Source organism: Dunckerocampus dactyliophorus, chromosome 17 (assembly GCF_027744805.1).
Source record: "Dunckerocampus dactyliophorus isolate RoL2022-P2 chromosome 17, RoL_Ddac_1.1, whole genome shotgun sequence".
NCBI classification, from domain to species: Eukaryota; Metazoa; Chordata; class Actinopteri; order Syngnathiformes; family Syngnathidae; genus Dunckerocampus; species Dunckerocampus dactyliophorus.
In genome coordinates, this window is record NC_072835.1 from 20,926,831 (window position 1) to 20,947,407 (window position 20,577).

The 20,577-nt window shown below is 40.3% G+C and overlaps 1 protein-coding gene across 2 annotated transcripts in view; it reads left to right on the plus strand.

The window, feature by feature from the left end:
• The first annotated feature begins 432 nt into the window (after window positions 1–432).
• skor2 (SKI family transcriptional corepressor 2) overlaps window positions 433–20,577 on the plus strand; it is a 102,750-nt gene continuing 82,605 nt past the window's right edge. The window contains exon 1 of one of the 2 annotated variants that reach the window (XM_054757685.1): window positions 433–1,446. The gene's annotated coding sequence lies outside the window, so the exon portion shown is untranslated. The remainder of the gene's footprint in view (window positions 1,447–20,577) is intronic. The other variant, XM_054757684.1, reaches the window with a different exon arrangement.

The window sequence follows — 20,577 nt, forward strand, 5'->3', positions numbered from 1 at the left end:
CCCGCAGCAGAACGTTACAAGAAGTTTAAGAATTAACAAAATCATTTTTTCTAATGTTTCTGAAAGGCCATGGGTGTCCAAAGTGTGGCCCAAGGGCCGTTTGAGGCTGGCAGCTTTTTTTTTTATTGGCCCACAGTAAATAGAAATAAAACTTAAAACAAAAAAAACACAAATGGGTAAAAGGGGGGAGGGAGCAAAAAGGTGGAAATAAAGTTTTTTTTTCTTTATACTTAAAAAAAAAGCCTTTGTTATTAACGTGAAAAAAAAAACAAAACAATTAAGAATGGGGGGGGGGGGGTATCCATTTTGATACTAATAAAACAAAAAAACTTTTTTTGTCACCTATAACCCAAACCTGAACAAATAGTAATGCACATTATGCTTTTTTTTTTTTTTACAGTACTCCCTTTTTACCGCGGTGGATTGGTTCCAGACGCCACCGCGGTAAGTAGGATTCAATATTAATAAATGGAATATTTTCATAGTTAGAGTGTAGAAAACCTGTTTTGTGACCCACTAAATACAGGTTTTAACATTATTAGGGCACTGTAGACATGAAATAACACCCAAATAGACACTATTCTTCGTTTACATCACGTTGCGCAGGCTACAGGATCACTGCAGGGACAAAAGACTGCTGCCACCGGCATAGCAAGCTAACTAGTTAGCCACTACAATTTACTTATTCTTAACTTAAGTGTTTCAAACGAAGTTGGGGAAAAAGGACAAAGAAGCCAAAAACTTACCACTTCCACACAGAACGAGAGGAGAACCTTTCTTTCTTTTCCACTGAAGCTCAGCTATGGAATGTCCGTCTCAGCCGTGGCATGTAGGCTTCTCTTTGGCAACATTAAAAAAAAACAAAAACAAATTAATTTTAAACATTTAAAAAAATTGAATAAATTATATTCATAATGAGGCTTCTATAGTACAATTTTGTACCATTAGAAACCCTTAAAAATGAAATAAAAATGATTATACTAATAAATAAAAATACAAAAATATAACATTTTCATTGGACAGCAGCTTTAATTTCATTAATATTTAATCATAACCTTTCATTATTATCATTGCATTTCTTTGTTGATTGACTTTTTATACGATTGAAGTTTAGCTTAGATTGATATTATGATGCAAAGGAAAATAGTGGATGACAGTCCAACTACTAATGGGTTGTTTAATGGCGTGTTTTGATCTATTTTATAGACTTTTATCTTGACATGTTTGTTCCGGAAGTGGCAAATGAAGTGGAAAAGGCGGGGTAAAACCTCTATTTGACAGGTAGACGTTTGACAGGTGAAACTAGCGGGCCTTTTAAATTAAAGTGTTTAAGTTAAAAAGTTTTTGGTTCGTCTTTGGGGGGCTCCAGGAAAAAGGCAAGCGTTTGTCTGAAGGACAATAGGTTACCTTACTTTTGGAAGTCTCGTAACAGCCGCCGTTGACGAGGTAAGCGTCCTAGCATAAAAACGATAGCACTGCTAGCAAGCTTGACAAATTTGAACATGAACCTACGTAAAGGAAACCTATATTTAATATAACTTGGTTTTAATGTCGATATTTATTAGTATTAAGGAAGTATTGCCTTAATTTATTTAGACGAAAACCTTAAAAAACGGTCCGATGTCCACACAAAGTCCAACTATTTTCAATACCACAATATGAAGTATAAGGTTTTAGTTAGACGCATAGTTTGTAGCATTTATTAAGTGTTAGTACTTGGTGTTTACTTGTTTTTTTTTAAATAATGAAACCCCGTAAAGAATTCGGCTGTGCTTTGAGTGTGTATACAATAAAGCAAATACACAAAACACTATATACTTTATATACGGGGTTGTGCTCCTGAATGCTTTGCACTGTAATGGCCGCCAAGGGGCGGTAGAAGTACGCTAATGTGTCACAGACCTACAGTAACTGCGGCAGCTATTGCTACACTATACAGTAATAACATACACTGTATACATGTAGTGAAATAATAAACCTAAATACAAATAAATGAAATAAAGGCACCTGTGAAGGAAGGTGATGTTATTGTTACAGATACAGTTTGTGCATAATAAACTAAATAACCATATTAAACATTGTTATTAAAATTAATACAATGAATACTTGTCCTGATAGCTTTAAGCATTATTGTTTTTGTAAATAGTGTGAACCGTGTAACATGGCAAACTTTTCTTTTATTGTTATTGTGTCTATTCAGTGCATACAATATGTATGTGTCAGATCACCATTAAAGTGTATTTTGGGAGAGTGAGTACATTTTGTATAAGACCTGTCTGCCTACACTCCATTAGCACAGCATTATGAAGCTTCTATTGTTGCTGCTCTGCCTCCATCCTCAGCATCTGGCCTTGGATCTCATCCGTCCCCCAGTGTCCTCTTACAGTACAGCACAGTGCATTGCAGTAAACATTTCCCAAAACAAACGCATAACACATCCTGATTGCACTGGACCTTTCTGGAAGTGTAATGTAGACTGGAAGCAGCGGTACGGCCGTCCCTTTCTCTTGTGGTTGCAGAACGGATTTTGGTTCATGTTTGCAGACACTCGCACGTTAAGTCCTGTGACTTTGGCGTCTGCTTTATGGGATGGATATTGATCGGGTGTGCTATAACCATATAGTCTGCTACAGTGCAAATGCAAAATGCTTTCCAATAATTAGGTGTGATTCAGGTTGTTAAATTACAGTCACAAGTAGTTGCAGAAGCAATATGCGATACATATAGCCCGATATTTTTTCCGCAAAGTGAGTTTAGACAAAATCAAAGCCGAATATGTTGTTTTATTAAAATAAATACTTAACACAAGGATGTTTTTTGAAATTTTAACGCTTCATGCAAGATGCACATTTAAAAAATGTTATCTAAAAATAAAGTAGGGCGTTCTCTTTTTGAAATAAATATAGAAAAAGTCAAACATAATCTTATTTGTAATAACAAACCTGAGTGATGAGGGAGATACAGTGCAAATCCAGTCTATACCGATATGAACGATATAGTTGTTTTTGATATTGTGCTTAAAGTAATTATTGATATATATCGCCCAGCCGTAAGTTGGTCCTGAGTTAATTGCGACCCCTGCTGGTCATTGTAAAGTAATAGAATCCATTATGGCTTCGAGACACGACACTGAGATGCATATTTCAGTTAAATTTATTGTTTGAAATGAGACTGCAAACAAATCATTTTCATTTTCAGTGTTTTTCAATCAATCAAACGTACAGTTGCACTCAGAAATATTCCACTCAATTACATTTATTTAAAATAAGAATAACTAGAGCTAATGGGACAGTTGTTGAGTCTGTGAGGTTCATTTGTAATCCCCTGGGAGGACTTCTCCATCTGCCATGTTTGATTCCTTCTGACGGAGAAATGTAAGTCCTGACCCCAGACTGTCATCCATCATTGAGATGACTTTATATCTGGTGTTGTTTTGTGCTATTTCATGTCCTGAGGTCAGGTTCCTCCCAGGGTTCCTTACATTTCACCGCCCTGACCTCCTCAGTTCTAAACCTTAGACATGCTGCCTAATTATTATATTCAAGAAGACACTGGATATGCACATGGAGAAACCCTCTGCTTGGCTTTTAAGTTTTAAGCAGACACTATATGGGTGCTTTTTTGGAGGGACCTGATGACCTGAGGAGTGGTAATCATGTATAAGTTATGTCAACTAATTAAGACTGCCTTCTAAACTATGGCTGACCCCAAAGAAATAACAATGCACCATCTAAAGGCCTTTGTACCTGAGTGCCTGTGGCCTCCTGGCCATGCTCAAGTGTTGGATGTCCCATGTTGGTGTGTTATGGCTGGCTGGTAGTGCAGGACTACCATGATCTGGTAACAGGAGCGTTATGAGAAGAGAAGTGAGGGGCAAAGAGAAAAGGAAAGGGTGAAATAAAGTACGAGACACGCAGGAGACTGAACCATGTCATTATTCCTAAATGAGTTTTCCATTGACTCGGCGAGTCGCAGTGATGCAGCACTGGGACAAAGACAAGAATGGACAGTGTGACGGACTGTACTTTGGTCCAATAAAGCAACAGGGTGGACCTCAGGCTTCTTAAACTTGGAGACCTCTGTGGTCAAGGTTATCAGATAAGACCATTTGCACGAGGACAGTGAAAATAACCCTGTGATTTTGACCCGTTTTGATCAATCCGACGGTAGCCTGCTTTGTTTTGGAAATAAAAAGATTGTTGATCGACCACCTCCTTGCCATTCCTACAACGTCCTGGAAGATGTTAAAATACGACCTTTATCCTTAATAATCGTTGCAACAGTTCATTGTTGAGAGGACCTACTAGGCCCTGCCCAATGATTTCCGCATTAACGGAATCGCAGAATTGTCCAATAAAAAGGGAATCTACCGTTAAACACAGACTCTCACAGAAATTGAAATAATGTAAATGAAAGGCAGTCATCGTGAGGAGAAGAAACGTTTGCATGGTATTTCGCCGGCGAACCGCACAATCACGGCGAATCTCATCTGAAACAATAACAGTCGCTCAAAAATTGTTGAAGTACCTGACAGGAATAGAATTGACACACCAAAAAAAATCCATGGCCATTGTACTAAAAGCAATGTGAAAGCAAGCCCTTCTTCCAAAACACGCTCTGGAGACTCATTGTAACATGTCATCGGGCCGTACTCCATGTTTTAGGCCAGGAACTAATTCTGTCAAAGCCATTAAATAAACCACACACTCGTGACTAACCAGTTCTTGTCAAACGTGCAGAGCTAATGGGACCGTTGTTGGTTTTTTGGACCCTTTCTGAATAGCAGATCATGTCTTCAGGCCACTTGCCCACAGATCAATCGCACGGGTTCAAACTCATTTTTAATTCCTATTGGTCACCTGTGAGTGTGACATTAGACGAGCTGGCCACAGGCCGTTGAGATCAATCAGCAGGATGCGTGGTTGGAATTGCGTCACTGTCACCCGCTCGCGACCTGCACGCCAATTGGGTTCAAAGGGTGACCAGATGACAGCAGTTTTCCCAAAAGACAGCTGAGATTGAGGCTGTTAGTGCTACAGAGTGGAAGCTCAGTTAGCATCATGTATTCGTTCTAGGAGGTCCGACTCTGTACTCTAACCAAATCAGGTTTTCCTATTATAAATATGGCAAATACAATTAATCCATTCCGTATAGTTTTACATGCAGAAAGCATTTTGAAAGTCATATAGAGTAAATGATGAATGAAAGGGATTTAGCATCACCTTTACCTTGCTTGAAGACTTGATTGTTGACAAAGACGGCTAGTAGTAGTAGTAGTAGTAGTAGTAGTAGTAGTACTTTATTAATCCCACAGCAGGGAAATTCATCTGTTACAGCAGCAAGCAAGATACTATGATACTATGAGGCAACAAGAGTCACACGGACACCACCTTTGTGTTTTGCTACGAGTTATTTTTGAATTCAATAGTTTCTCACCTTCTTTCGCAGCGTGTAATTGTGCTACTTAGCAAAGACTGCTGATGACGTCATAGCTGGGCGGTGACGGAGCTGGGGGACAATGACTTCTGGTTTCCATGCTAACAGCCGGCTGCTAACAGGGATGTTTGGTGTCGTTATGAACACAGGTAGACACATGCAGTGTGTTAATAACACGACGAAATGTACGTGAACCGAGGCAGCATTTTTGCATAAATTCTCTACATAAACTGAAAAATAGGCTAACCTGGGAGTAGGCATTGAACGGCATGAGATTCGGCATGAGAGATGATGAGAAATATCCCGGTACTATAATGACAGCTCTATTATGTGTTATTTTGAAATATCTTTATTGAATAGAGAAATTTTTTTAAAAATTTGGATCATATGTATTTATTTAAAATAAATTAAAATAACAATAATAAAAATGACACAACACAAAATGCAAATACATGCAATCAAATGGCTCAAGAGTGTCACAACATAAATAATTTTAAAAAACTTGTTAATGTTACATTATTATTCCACAGTGCTGAATGTGCAGATCACAGTTTTCCACAAACTGACAGACAACAGTGCGGCCATCCCGGCGCCGCTCAATGCTAACGAGGAAGCTAACGCCAGTGCTGTCAATGCCTGACTTTTGGCAACACAGCACATGCCTTTGGTTTCAACACATCAGAGCCCGTTTCCGACTGCAAGGACTAAAACAGGACATGACAAAGTATTTCAACGCAGCGGCCGTGCTGGGCCTCCACTTACTCTCATACCACATGAACGGTGCGAGGGACAAATTTAGTGGTTTTGAAACGATGACTTTTTCATACCGTGGTATACCCTGAACCCGATAACCGGCCCATGCCTACTGGGAAGGACGCTAACCGAGGTTCAACTCCAGCTACAATTACAATTATAATTATAGTTCCCAATAATTTTTTTTGTCTATGCAACATTTCTACAACAACAGCAATATTGAATTTGCAAAAAAAAACAGTCAGACTGTTGCAATATTTCATTTCACAAAGCATCTTGACTTCATCCACGTCTTCGTCGGGGATCTCGTGACATTGCGAGAGATTCACCCAAGTGATGCGTGTACGGGTGCTCCATATTCATACGCATTTTTCCTCTCTTGTCGTCACACTCGCCTCCTTCCCCCTTCGCCGCCCCCGTTGCTCCCCAACATGTGTTACGTGGTAGGATGTGTGTAGGGTTATGAAAACAGTTAAACTTAATAATTGATGTTCTGCATTTCAATCAATTTCACCACAGTGTTAGGCTAATTAAGGTTACCTTCATCCTCTGGGGAGCTTGTGTGTGTGTGCGTGCATGCGTGCGTGCGTGTGTGTGTGTGTGTGTGTGTCAGGGACAATGTGTGTGTGCTTGCTCCTGAGGCTCCATGCTCCATTTTATATCTAAGAATACATGGGAATTCTCTATTTTGGGAGCAAGAGATGTAAGATCATCTCCATCTCTCGCTTCCTCTCCCTTCTCTCCCCAGGCAGGATCCTAAATGCAATTAACACAGTCGCTTTACTGCTTGCTAATTATTAAAATACACATTCGTACACACACACGCACACACACACGCACACACCCCACATGTACTGGTGGAATTATTATCGTATGCTTGTCTAATTTAAGGTTCATTGACAATTGTTTTAAATAATTCAAGAAAAGTACACACTTAAGAAAATCTGTCAGGCTGCCAGGCAAGTACTACAGGCATGTAATGGTCATAATTATCATGTGTGTGTGTGTGTGTTCACAGGATTGTTTTTACAGGTGGCAGAGCGTGTGTGTGTGTGTGTGTGTGTGTGTGTGTGTGTGTGTGTGTGTGTGTTCTTACCAACATTTAACATGAATACAAAGTGCAACTGAGAAGTTCAATGACCAAACTGAAATTGATTTTCTTGATAAAATAAACAATCTCAATGGAAAATGTATTTGTCCTTTCATATTTATCATGTGTATCTATTTTTTTTATTCACTTTTTTGTCCCCCTCTTGGCTGTCAGTAAACACAGGGGGGCAGGATGATGGGAGCCCTGCAGTAAGACTTAAGGCCTGAGGCTATGAAGCCATATTGTGTATGTGTGTCATGCAACTGAATGACTGCATGAATATTGGAGTGTCATCTATTGGGTGTATTTTAGCACATGCTTGGTGCATTTGTGTGTGTGTGTGTGTATACAGAGGCCGCTGGCCAGGCCATACGTTATTGATGCTCCTGCCTGGGGGTATGTCGGGGGAAATGGATGTGTGTGCGTGTGAGAAGGTGCTCGCGCGCGCACATGTGTGTGTGTGTGTGTACGGGGGTCACGTCGTGTCGTCAAACGGTGGCTGGTGAAAGATGGCCAGCGCTGATATGATCAGTCATCTGTTGATCAAGATGTACTGCTGCCGCCAAGTCGTACTTTCTCTCACCATTTCGCTGTTAACTCGCTCTCTTTGTCTGTTCCTTTGTTGGGTTATTTGTTTAGGAATTTGACTTGCTTGCTTGTTTCCTCCTCGTATGCCATACACAGTACCTTTTAGTATTCCGTTTTGGCCATTTAAATTCATTTATTCATGCTAATGGATTGAGGGTCTGAAATTTACAAAAATAGGCACTATGGACAAGAGTAGGGATTTTCGATATTATCGGCCGATTTTGGCATAAAAATGAAAAATGGTTCTGTCAAGGGAAAATCTGCTGCTAGATGAGAGATGAGACACATTCTTTAAAATAACGAGAGGAACAATTTTATAAAACTCTGAAGCAAAAAGACAAATCAATAAAACCTGAACAGTCGGCTTCTAGAGAAAATGTCGGATTATTCATGCTAAAACGTAAATGTAGAAAACCACATACAGTATGCAAGGGGAGGGGTGATCTCCTCCTGTGAGGCACAGAGACGATGAAGGGTAGACTCACATGCCTAGACACCCGAAGGCTATTTGAATGAGGTGATGAGCATGTGGAAGACTTGTTTTGAGGCCTCCAGTCTTGAACAGATAATCACAAGATTCAATGTGCCAAAGGGGAAAATGCAACAGTTTATTACCCGCAATATTGTACGAGTGCCAGGGCAAAATTTAGGTGACAATTTTAAACCGAAAATGGGAACATTGGAAGTTTGGCTATATTATGTCAATCAGGTTTGTCCAAACTTTTGAGGGCCGTATTTAGCAAAATTGAAGGGTTGTAGAGGACCCTAAACACGCTAATATTGATCCAATGTAGGTCGACATGCCGAGACACTCCTAGGTTATTTGAATCGGGTGATAAGCATGTGCAGGACTTGTTTTGAGGTCTCCAGCCTTGAGCAGATAATCATAGCAAGTCGGTGTGACTTTAACGTGTGCCTTTAGCAGAAATAAGTATGCATGTTAGTGTATAATACAGCTAATATTAGTAGAATCAAATGGCGTAATGGACACAAACCATTATATAAGTGCAATATAAACTTAGCTGCTGCCGCTTCCCAAGTGTCAGGCATTTACATTTCTTCCACACCACCCTAACCATGCCTTTCCTCCGCACATGATTGTTAGGTGAGACTTTTGAGGCAATATAACATGTTGGTCAAATTCCAATGTGTGTGACTTGAGGGGCATTCAACATTAGAAGGTCCGCCGTAATCTGTCCTCGCGTCCTTGTTTTTTTTTTTTTTTTAAACCCCTTTTCCCATTTCTGTCAACCTGCGATTGTTTCCTCAATGCTGTGATGTGACTTGGTGGTTTTCTGGCATTGATGTTCCTGTGTTGTTCATCGTCATATTCATTCTTTTATGTGGCTCAATATAGTTCTCCTGTGTCATCTCTCATCCCCGCGGCTCTTACATCCAGGACTTCATCCTACTTTCATTAAAGTGTCGCATTACATGTTTGCGCACAGAGACCCGCATCACGCAAACAGTAACACACAATGACACACTTACACACACAGGATCGTGCACCAGTGTTCCTGCATCACACACACACACATACTGTGGTAAGTCGGTAATGCGTTTTAGAAACAGTGGTTAACAGTAAAACACCAGTCTAAAGTGCTGTGCTCTGCGGTGAATAGCTAATGGACTTCGGAGAGTTTGTTTCTTTAAACTTAAGGTGGTGTTGTTTTCTGTGGTTAAAAGATAATGGGGGCTCATTGTGTGGTTAAGTGCTCTGTGTGTGTGTGTGTGTGTGTGTGTGTGTGTGTGTTTGCATGTGTTTATTAAAAATAAATTACCTATTGGACTTTGTTACTTGAATAAAATGAAGGACTACTCGCTGATATCTTTGTTATAATGTTATATGCCGAGCTTTAAAGCATTCACAACAATTGGTTTCAAAATGACATTTATTGCCAGCATAACACAATCTCATGAGGACTGTATTCTTTTTAAGGGCAAGAGTTTTGATTCCGGGTGATAAGTCTCACTTTTTTTTCATGGTATGGCTGGTCATGCTACTTACAGTCAGGTGCGACTTATACAGTAATCCCTCATTTATCGCAGTTAATTGGTTCCAGACCTGACAGGTGAATTTCTACAAAGTAGGATTCCTTTTTTATAAGTGGAATAGTTTTGTAGTTATGGCATAGAAAACTTGTTTATGATCTTCTAAATAAATTTTTTAAAAACCATTATTAGAGCCCTCAATACATGAAATAACACCCATATGGTCACCTTTATAGTCATAGTACCCAATATAGTATATACTGTATAATCAGAGAAAATAAGCCATTTAAGACAGTTTAGCTCGTAGGGGGAGTAGAATTGGTGGCGGACAGGAAGTGACAGAGTTGAGTTTTAGCTTGAGGGCTATGGCCGCAGCAGTAGCCCGTGTTATTTTTATGATGATAATGGTTATTATTATTATATTATTATTATTATTATTATATTATATTATTATAATATTATTATTATTATGTTATTATTATTGTACCTGTTATGAAATGATTTAAACTTGCATTACAATACGGGCAATCAAGTCTGGTGCTTGTCTCACCAAACAGTTTCTGACACCTAGTGACCAATGTAGAATACTACATTCACCAGTTGAATGGTGGTCTTAATGGCTTATATTTGTATTTTAGTTCATTTAACCATTTAGCTCACTTAGCCATTTAGCTCCATTTTCTTTTGAAAATGCTTAATTTGGGCAAAAACTACAAAAAAATACATTTTGGAAAACATGTAGGGAGCGGTGTTCGAACCGTGATGTAGCGAGGGCCGACTGTAAATGTTGGTCATGAACCGTTAGTCATGAACGTTACCGTCGACTAGTGACACAGAGGATGAAGAATTCAATTGATGCTGTGATGCAGAATGAGATCGGGAGCTCGGTGAAGTTGCTTACCGGTAACTTGCTTGTTGGGCTCGCTGGCTTGTTATGTTAATTTAGCCTATTCAACTTCCTGGGTACGTTCCTTCTGCTACTGTGTAGCTGAATAACTGTTACAGTGTTATGTTAACATACCGGATTGTGGTTGAATAACTTGCCTTTCCAGATTAAATGTCTGTTCTTGGTCTTGAATTTTGTGGAATCCATTTCTAAATAAATGTGACTCATCATCCCGCGCAACTTTTTCGCATGTTTATTTTCTCTTCATGACGTTTTTTTGGCTGATGTGACTTATAGTGGAGAGACTTATAGAATTTCTATTGTACCTACTTTATGGGGGGGAAGGGTTTGACTGTGAATTTTTATGGTCCAAGAAAATAATATGACATCATCAGTTTGTATTTATTAATTAACTACAATAATTTAGTTACATGTGTATCCGGCTCATACAAATATGCATATGTTGTAGATGCATTCATGTCTATTAGTGTGGGATCTGTACTGTACATACAGTATGAACGGCTAATTGGCGCATGCACTATGTCACCATTACTTTGGTCTTGTTGTTTTATTTTTTTATGTTGTGGGAAGCAGATATCATCTTTACAATGTGTGGTTAGAGTCGAGACCAACACAGTTCATTGCGCCCTGACCCCAGCCGATGCATAATGCAGCCGTTCTGACCGCACTGATGTATTAGTGGACTTAAATGCTCGGGATTGGGAGGGGAGGATGCAAGCACTAAGAGGTCTGAATGATGCTTTAATGAAGGCATAGATCGGTGATTGGTTATGATGGTGTAAGTGTGTGTCTGCATGACTGTCTGTCCTTGTGAGTGCTTAACTTTTGAATGGCGCAAGAGAAATGACTTTGAATAAGTATAAATGGCTTCATGTTTCCTCTTCTGTAAGAGTTTAACGGATAGTTTCAAGGTTTTTTCTTAATTCTTTTATGTCAGAGGTGTTTGTTAGCGTGCGTGATGCGCGTGCGTGCGCCTCACCACATTGTCATTTTAAATGTGTCCCCTTAGACAGGTAATATTGTCTACAATCCGGTCCTCACTCACTGAGTTCATTTGTAGTTCGCTAAAATCCATCATTCAGAGAACCCTCTTTTCTTCACTCCCTCCTCCTTTGGTCTTCGCTGTCTAGTCTGCAGTTGTAAACAACTATCATATCTGGCCTTCTTAAATAGCCATGGCATTACACACATGGAAGCACACACAAAATATCTCATCAATGTTTCAGAGGCCCGGCTAAGTATCATCTAGCTATGGACCATACCTCGTCCTCACTTATTTACATCCGGCTGCCCCCGCGCCACTGAAACCTCAAACAGCAGCATCAATGATTCATAAGCCAATGTTTTAGCAAAATGCATTCTTGTTCTGTCAATACAGAAGAGAATACGAAGGGAAGGAGCTGGAATGAATGGATGGAACGGCAGGAAAGAGAGAAAGAAAGTGAAGAGAAAATAAAGAAGAGAAAACATGGTGATGAACATACCTTATATATTTTATATCATGTATGACTGGTAATGTAAAATGGTAGAAAGAGGAGAGACTAGGCGGCGAATGGACTGGAAAGGACAAGAAGTAGTTCAAAGAAGGGCGCTGTACAAGGAAAAAAAGAATAGGATTGGGAGAGAGAATCCCTTTTCCTTTTCACTGTCAACCCTTCAACACTCGATCCTTCTTTTACGGATGAAACACGGTCCCTTTTTATATCTTTTTTTTTTGTCAAATCGATGACTCTTCAGACGCATACAGATACAGAATCTTTGGATTTCAGTATAATATGACCCATCTCTCCCTATGGACCTCTCGTTCGGTTCAGATATTTACATATTGATTTTAAACATGTACCTGCCTTTCAAGATTGTGCTGTGTATATAATATGAAATATAAATATAAACGCTGTGATGTCGCAGGGGTTGAGGGAGCGTGCAATAGGCATGCTGACTACCAGAACTGCCAGAATAAGCCGTTTCCAAAGGCGTTTCAGCGAATTTGGCAGTACATACAACCACAGACCAGACCAGGACCATCCAGCGACTTCACCTCCAAAATTGTAACACGCACCAGACTTGATAGCCAATTATTGAATCCTACTTTGCGGAAATGTACTTATCACAGTCGGCTCTGGATCTAATTAATAGCAATAAACGAGGGTCGACTGTACAGGGAAAATGGCAGGCAGCGTGGATGGAATTGTGTGGTTGAGCGCCTTGCTGACGCCTTGCCAACGTTGAGGATGGAGTGTGATGCCCTGGATTGGCGTATATGACTGCGACTTCTACTTCTGGCGCAGCGACCCAGCATTCCACAGGTCACAATCAATAACCTGATCCATTCTGTTCGAAGGAGATGTTGTTGGTAAAACTTTCAATATTACAAAACTGACCATTTTAAGGACTATTTGAAAAAGAGTAACATATTAAATGAATGTATTAATGTTACTGGTGCGATTCCTGACTACATGCTTATATGTCACTATGACCTGCCTTCACTCCTGTCAATAAGCAGATGGAACTCTTCATTTGATCTGCCTGCACTTTAGGTAACAATGATGGAAGAACCTCATGGAGGACACATCCTTGTCAACTGTCACTGCATTGCCAATACATATCATTGCTTCTACCATTAGTGAATAATTGCTCACATCAATGATTAGAAGGCCAGTATGTTATGAGAACTATTCATTACAAAGAATGCAAACATAAGCATTTTTTTTTAATTTTAGGAATAAACTCAATTTTTATTGGCTGTAGCATTGCAGATAACCACATCAACGTGGATGTGTGTGTATGTATTCCCAGGACCCAGACAGACTATCAAGCATCTATCTATCCTTTGTAGCAATCAATATTTATCAATCCCAAAGGACCTGTGGTATGAAGCTATAAACAAGCAATGGAGTAGAGTAGTGATAGACCACCAAGCACGCACACACGCACACACACAGATAAAAGCTGCAACATAACATTGGGACTGTGGAAGAAATTAATGTGTAACGGCACTGGACTACAGCGACTAACATATAAAGTCAAACCTGGGTTTTCAAACGCCGCAGTTTTTGTAGGGTTCAGTTTTCGATACCCTGGTTTTTGTACACAGTCTAGAATACGGCAAGGAACAAAACTGTGTCATTCCGCGGAAACAAGTGCCCAAAGAAAGCACCTTACGTGTTGCAGACGGACTGTGCATGTTTTATTGAGTTTGACTGCTAAATAAACGGTCGTTGCGAGCAATGTGATGAAGAAGGTGAGACACACTACTGAATTCAAGAAAGAACTCATCCCCCTCCCTTCTCCCTCGTCCTCGTCAACAAGAGACTTCAATAAATATTAAAATGAGGTTAAAATCCCAACATATGTAGAGACAGGCTCAGATGTCCTGTTTTCCAAATTATGCACAGTCACCACTGATCTTATACATGTGCACAGCACCATTGAATGTGTTTTGTGTCATCAGAGCAGGCGGAAACATGGCGCCTAATTAACATGTCATAATCAATGTGGGAGAGTTTGACACCTTGTAATCACCATGTAGAGATTAGCACACATGGCCCCTGGATATGCACGCACGCACGCATGCATGCAACACACACACGCACACTGAGAGGGGTTTCTTTTCAACATAGCGCCACTGAAATGGTCAAACACATGCACTCAGACGCAGGCGTCTATGCATGAATGTGCTCATGGCTGCTCAGCGACTAAGGCTTGCATACACTGGAAACACACGCGCACGCAAAGAGGGCCTGTTTAATATCATTTACATAATGAGAGAGCAGTTGCAGTAATAGCTTTTCCTTTCTCTTATTATCATAATTTCACCCTGGGCGCCAAATGACAGAAAAAGAGACAGCAAAAGAGAGCGAGAGAAACACAGCAGCGGTGTCTCGTCCTTGTTACCTTGAAACAACTCCTCCTCAATGTCAAGGCCCACTAGCCTTCTGCCTCCTTCTGTTTCTGTCCCTTTTACTCCGATGGCCGACGAGTTCGTCACTCTCGAAAGCAATATTTGATTGACTGGTCATTTTATTTGGAAAGCAGGCAGTAACTGGCGTGACCACCATTTGCCTCACGCAGTGCAACACACAGCACCACGTAGCGCGTCTTTGAATGCGTCCTCTGAATGCCGTGTATTTGCATTTCAGTTCATTTAGCCATATTTACACTTGAAAATGCTTAATTTAAGCCCAAAATACATAACATTTCATTAAATGCATATTTTTTTTACATATAAGAGGCTGTATCCAACGCGATGATTTGTTAATTAATATATTGATATTTAGGGCTGCAGCTAACCATTATTTTAATAACTGATTAATTGGTCGATTATTTTTTTAGATTAATCGATGAATCTGATTTTTTTTAAAACCCACATTTTTAATTTCCGCCTCTTGATGGACTAAATTAATATGAAGCAAACACCTACAGTTAGTGGTTGGGTCCGCAACATATCAGAAAAGAGGCAAAAATGCCCATCACTGCTTTCCAAAGTCAAAGCTGTTATGTGAATATGTTGTTTTGGCTAAAACACAAAGATAAAAGGTCTGCTTTCATGGATGACTAAGGAAATAAAAAAAATATTCACATTTGAGAGGCTGAAATCAGAGGATATTTACATATTTAAATTTAAAAAATGATTAATTGATTACCAAAATAGTTGTCAATTAATTGGGTAACTGATTAACCATCAATTAGTCGATTACTTGTTGCAGCTCTACTGATATTTGTATTAGCTGTGTCACTTGGTAGAACATTTGCAATGCAGTTTATGGATTTTTGGAAAGGCTTCAATCCCACTCAAACACAGCAAGGCAGGGTCTAAATGTACAGTCATGGAAAAAATGATTAGCCCACCCTTGTTTCTTCAGTTTCTTGTTCATTTTAATGCCCGACACAACTAAAGGTACCTTTGTTTGGACAAATATAACAATGACAACAATAGCAGTACAATGCTATAACTGTTCATGTAAGAACTTAAGTGATTTTGGTTATTATCAAGAAAACCATGGAAGTTGCTAGATATCAGCTTTTAAATTAAACTCTTATGAGCTATATTTGATCATCATTATATTTGTCCAAACAAATGTACCTTTAGTTGTAGCTGGCATTAAAATGGATCAATAAACTGAAGAAACAAGGGTGGTCTAATAATTTTTTCCATGACTGTAATTCTTGCGCATGTCGGCGCATACATGCATGGAGCAGCACACTTTCAAAGGCGCCGGATGACGGCCTGGCCTCTCAGACCAAACAATAGACCGACGTGATTGGATTGAGGCCTGGCTAAAAGTGCCGCGAGACCTCTTGAGAAGGCCAAGTGGCTGAACCCGAATAATGAGACAGCAAGATCAGACGGCGTATTTCTGCGATACCATCTGCACTGCCACACACTTCAGGACACTTCATGGGCCCATACGTCTTACACTCTTCGGCAAAGGTCCTCTGTGTTTTACAGAGTGGCATGAAGAAATGAGAAGACAACTTGTGTTTCTTGGTTAAATCTGACCCCCCCCCCCCCCCTCGCCTTGCGGTTAACCTTGCAACTGCTAAAACAGTTGAACAACACAGCTAATGTTGTTTTGTTGAAACTTGCTAAATGCAAAGGTTATTGTTGTGGAGCAAAGTAATAACCGAGGTTCCATTCTTCTGTATAATACATTAATGCACATATGTTTTTAGGAGATAATCTGCCACATCGGTGTAAGGTCCAGGTGTTTCTAAATATGGCCAAATTGTGTGTTCAAATGTGAGGGAGAGGGAGGGAAAAGGAGTGAGTGTGTGTGTGCGTGTGTGTGTGCGTGTATGTGCGTGTTCCACCTCATTTCTCATGGTGTGTGTTAGCACCTAATTCCTCGTGACAGAAAACTGGTCCAAGCAGGACTGTGTCAGCTCTGTTTAGCCAGGACAGGGCTCCTGGAAATAAGACTTAACTCATAACCACAGACACCAATTGTCCTCTGCTAGACGCAATCATATGGATGTGTCTATGCTGGAATATACAGTAAAGAAGTAGTGTCGTGTCGCGGTGCTGATATTAAGCAGAAATGCATAAAAACACAATACGCACATACCGTAAGACCCAGACAGATGCACATACACAGGCGCCGCGTGCTAGAAAACAACTTATTCAGTACCTGTCACCGCCGCTTAATAAATAAGAACCTAGTTCTGCTTGTGTGTGTGTTGGGAAAAAGTACTTTAAAGTGTGTGTATACATTTGTTGATTTGTGTGTACGTGTAAGAGGTTGGGAAAAAGAGACGAGGGGGAGGAGTGTTTGAGCGGACAAGCGTCGCTATCTAGATTAAACATCTAGTCGGTGTGGTCAGGCCCCTTAATGAAAACCAATAGGGATTCACTTTGCTTTAATGAACAACACACGCACCTCACAGCCTCAATTTACACCTGCAATAAGGCCCTGTCACTCACCATGCATGTGTGTGTGGAAGGGAGTAATGTTATGGGCGAAGGGTTGTCATTTTCTATCTTGTACCCTTTTTTTATGTACCTTTTCAGTTTAGCTTTAAAAGCCAGTAGCAATCTTTACAATTAGTGGTCTCCATGTTTAGTGCCGTGTGCTTTGTCACTGAGCTTGGCCATGTTTATAAGGGTCTGCTTTGGAAAGGTAAACCTGATCCGGGTTACACTCCCACTGCATGGTGTGACATCAGCACACCAATGTTTGGTTCGGTTAAAACGAACTCTGGTGTGGTTCTTATGATCGAAAGTATGCGCTCTTGTCTAAACATTCTTGTGGATCAAAGTGAGGGGGTCGCAGTCCAGGTGCAAACAATTTCTGGTTCGCTACACGAACCAAGCACATGGACCAGCACTTAACTGACGACCAAAAGAAAAGCAGTGCCTGGGTTTTTGTTAATAATCCGTTTCAAAGGGTCCGTCGAAAACCTGTTTTCCTGAAGGAATCATGTCAATCCAATGAAACGTTTCCAGTCACCCCAAATTATTAACACATAACACATTTTATAGAAAATAATTACTTGCGGAAAACCATACAAAATACATATAATGATGAATGAAATGGATAAATGAACATTTAACTTCACTTTGACCTTTATTGAAGACTCTTGCTGGCAACAGTGTTTCACACCTTCCTTGTCAAAGCGCTGGCGCTTGCAACTTTATCGTCCTGACCCATGGTGGTTTATTTTGCAACCGAGACTTGTGATGTAACTGTGTTAGTTAGAAAAGAACTACAGACTAGAGTCAACCAATCATGACTTCGTAGAGGGGGCGATGGAGCTGGGGGATAATGACTTTGGAGTGGAGGTAGTTGAGAGCATGCAAACAGTAGTATGTAACAATGTACTAACAACGAGGGAAAGGCTTCTTGAGACGTCATCTGTACTTCTGTGAAGAAGGTGTCGGACGTTTCGCTCCTCATCCGAAGAGCTTAGTCAGCGAACTAATAAGTGCTGCTAGCCTAGGCCTTAAAGTGGGCGGAATTGGTGTGCCAACACACTCCTCCTATTGGTTCCTTACACTAAGCCTGGGCGGAGTTGTGGTCTAATCCTCTCCTGCCATTAGCACCTCCGATCAAACTTGACAAGACTGAGTCACCAACGCGTTTGAGTCTTTGTTTGGGCACTCGATTCCACAAAGTGATACGCAGGCAAACAGACTAGTTTATCAAGTGCAGTGTTTGGCCGTATGATAACCAAGACAATGTACGGAAACTGAGACATATTTTTGGCAGTAATTGTCATGAGATCTGCAACCGTTAATCAATGATCCGATTAATCAACAACTATTTAGGTGCGTCTGTGTATGCTCTCAGTCCAACGAGGGAAAGGCTTCTTGAGACGTCATCTGTACTTCTGTGAAGAAGGTGTCGGACGTTTCGCTCCTCATCCGAAGAGCTTCATCAGCGAACTAATAAGTGCTGGTAGCCTAGGCCTATTTTGGTGTTCGATTAATCGTTTTTTAAATTTAAAAAATGTATATATCATCTGATATCAGCCTCACAAATGTGAATATTTGTAGTCATCCATGAAAGCCTACCTATTGCCTCGTTGTGTTTTAGGCAAAACAAGATATTCACACACATCAATTGGACTTTGAAAAACCATGATCATCATTTTTGCCTCATTTCTGATATGTTGCGGACCAAACCACTAATTGTTTGTGTTTGCTTCAAATCGATTTGACCATCTATAGCCTAACCGATAACTCAATTAATCGAAACACGCTTCAGATTGACGAAGAATTGACTAAGAAAATAATCGTTAGTTGCAGCCCTAATTCAAATCAAGCAAAAATCGAGTTTTACTGTATTAACAAACACAAAACTTCATGCAACTCAGTCAACCCGAGAGTAAATGTGCGATGCAAAACGATTATACGCAGTGCCGCTTGAACGCATCAACAGCGCAGGACTCGCATTGGTTGTTCGGAGGAAGAAAGGACACAAGAACTGAGTCGTTCATCTTTCTGTGCGCGTTTTATGAACAAATAAATCACCAACACATAAACACAGATTAACGGATTTACAGGCCGGAATCTGCCTATAATGTCCCAACTTGAGAATAGACTGGGCACAATAACCGGGACAATGTACGAAAAACCCGAATATATTTTTGGCAATACTATTTGCGAAAATTGATCCTAGCCAAACCGGTGTAAGAGTGAAAAGCAAAACTTCATGCAACTCAGTCAAAAAGGGCAAAAGTGCGATGCAAATGTATCATTTCCTGGTTTGGTCTGCACAAGAGACCAAAATTCTATGCCTTGGTTTAGTCAATACAGTGGGTTACACACGTGTTGAGTGCCGGTGAGCATCAGCCAATTAGTTGCTGAAAAAGTTATTTCAGCGGTGATCAATCATGACTAATGAGCGTTTATGTCACAAATGTGTAATTCCGCTTTGTCACCTCCAGAGTACCGGCTAAAATCAAAAACTGCCCCCGTTAACATCTCCTGGCACATTATTGTGACATACCTACTATGCAACTAATGCCATCAAAGTCTAATTATGAGCCAGCTCTGACTGCGCTCCAGGCGCCATCCATCATGCTCCATGTTGATACCGTCTCTGGCCTCGTACAAGCTTGTAATCATGCTCTGTCTCCAGTGTTATTTGTCATCCTCTATGGGTGGCTGCCTTTGTACTAATCACTCTTACTGCAGCCACTCAGCAGCGCCTAATGGACTCATCCTGGAGAGTACAGTATATTATCAAGGCTCATGTTACTTACTTTTTTTAGTGCCATTAAAGAAATATCAAAATACAAGTTGCGCTATACACATTTGCTCTGTTCTTTCCTCTTCCTTTAATTTATTCAATCCATAAACCTTATATTTCCCCAACTGTACTCCAAAACATTCTGCATCCGTCAGTGTTTGATTACACTTGGAACCTCTGCCTTACACCGGGTGGACCTAAGATTTCATTGGCTGGGTGGGACCCCTGTTCTCCTCATGTTAGGTTAATTGGGTGTGAATGTGAGTGAATTGTTGTTTGTCTGTATGTGCCATGTGATTGGCTGGCAGCTATAAAATAACAACAAAACAATCTGTATGCGTGTCTTAAAGCAACACACAAACAGCACTAACGGAACGTCAGAGGGTGGGGAAGTAAGTCTTCTATTTAGTCGATGTGGGTGGATCGATACAAATACCAAGGGTGTCAGTATCGGGCCTATGCTGGTGTGTTGAGTAATTTTCAGTTCTCTCGTATGTTTCACGTCACACGTGTGCTTTTTATTGTTACATTGTTGATATGACGCAGTGTAACCTTAAAAAAAAGAAATATATTAAGAACACCGTTAGAGTCACGCGATGCATTAACGACATGACAAGACG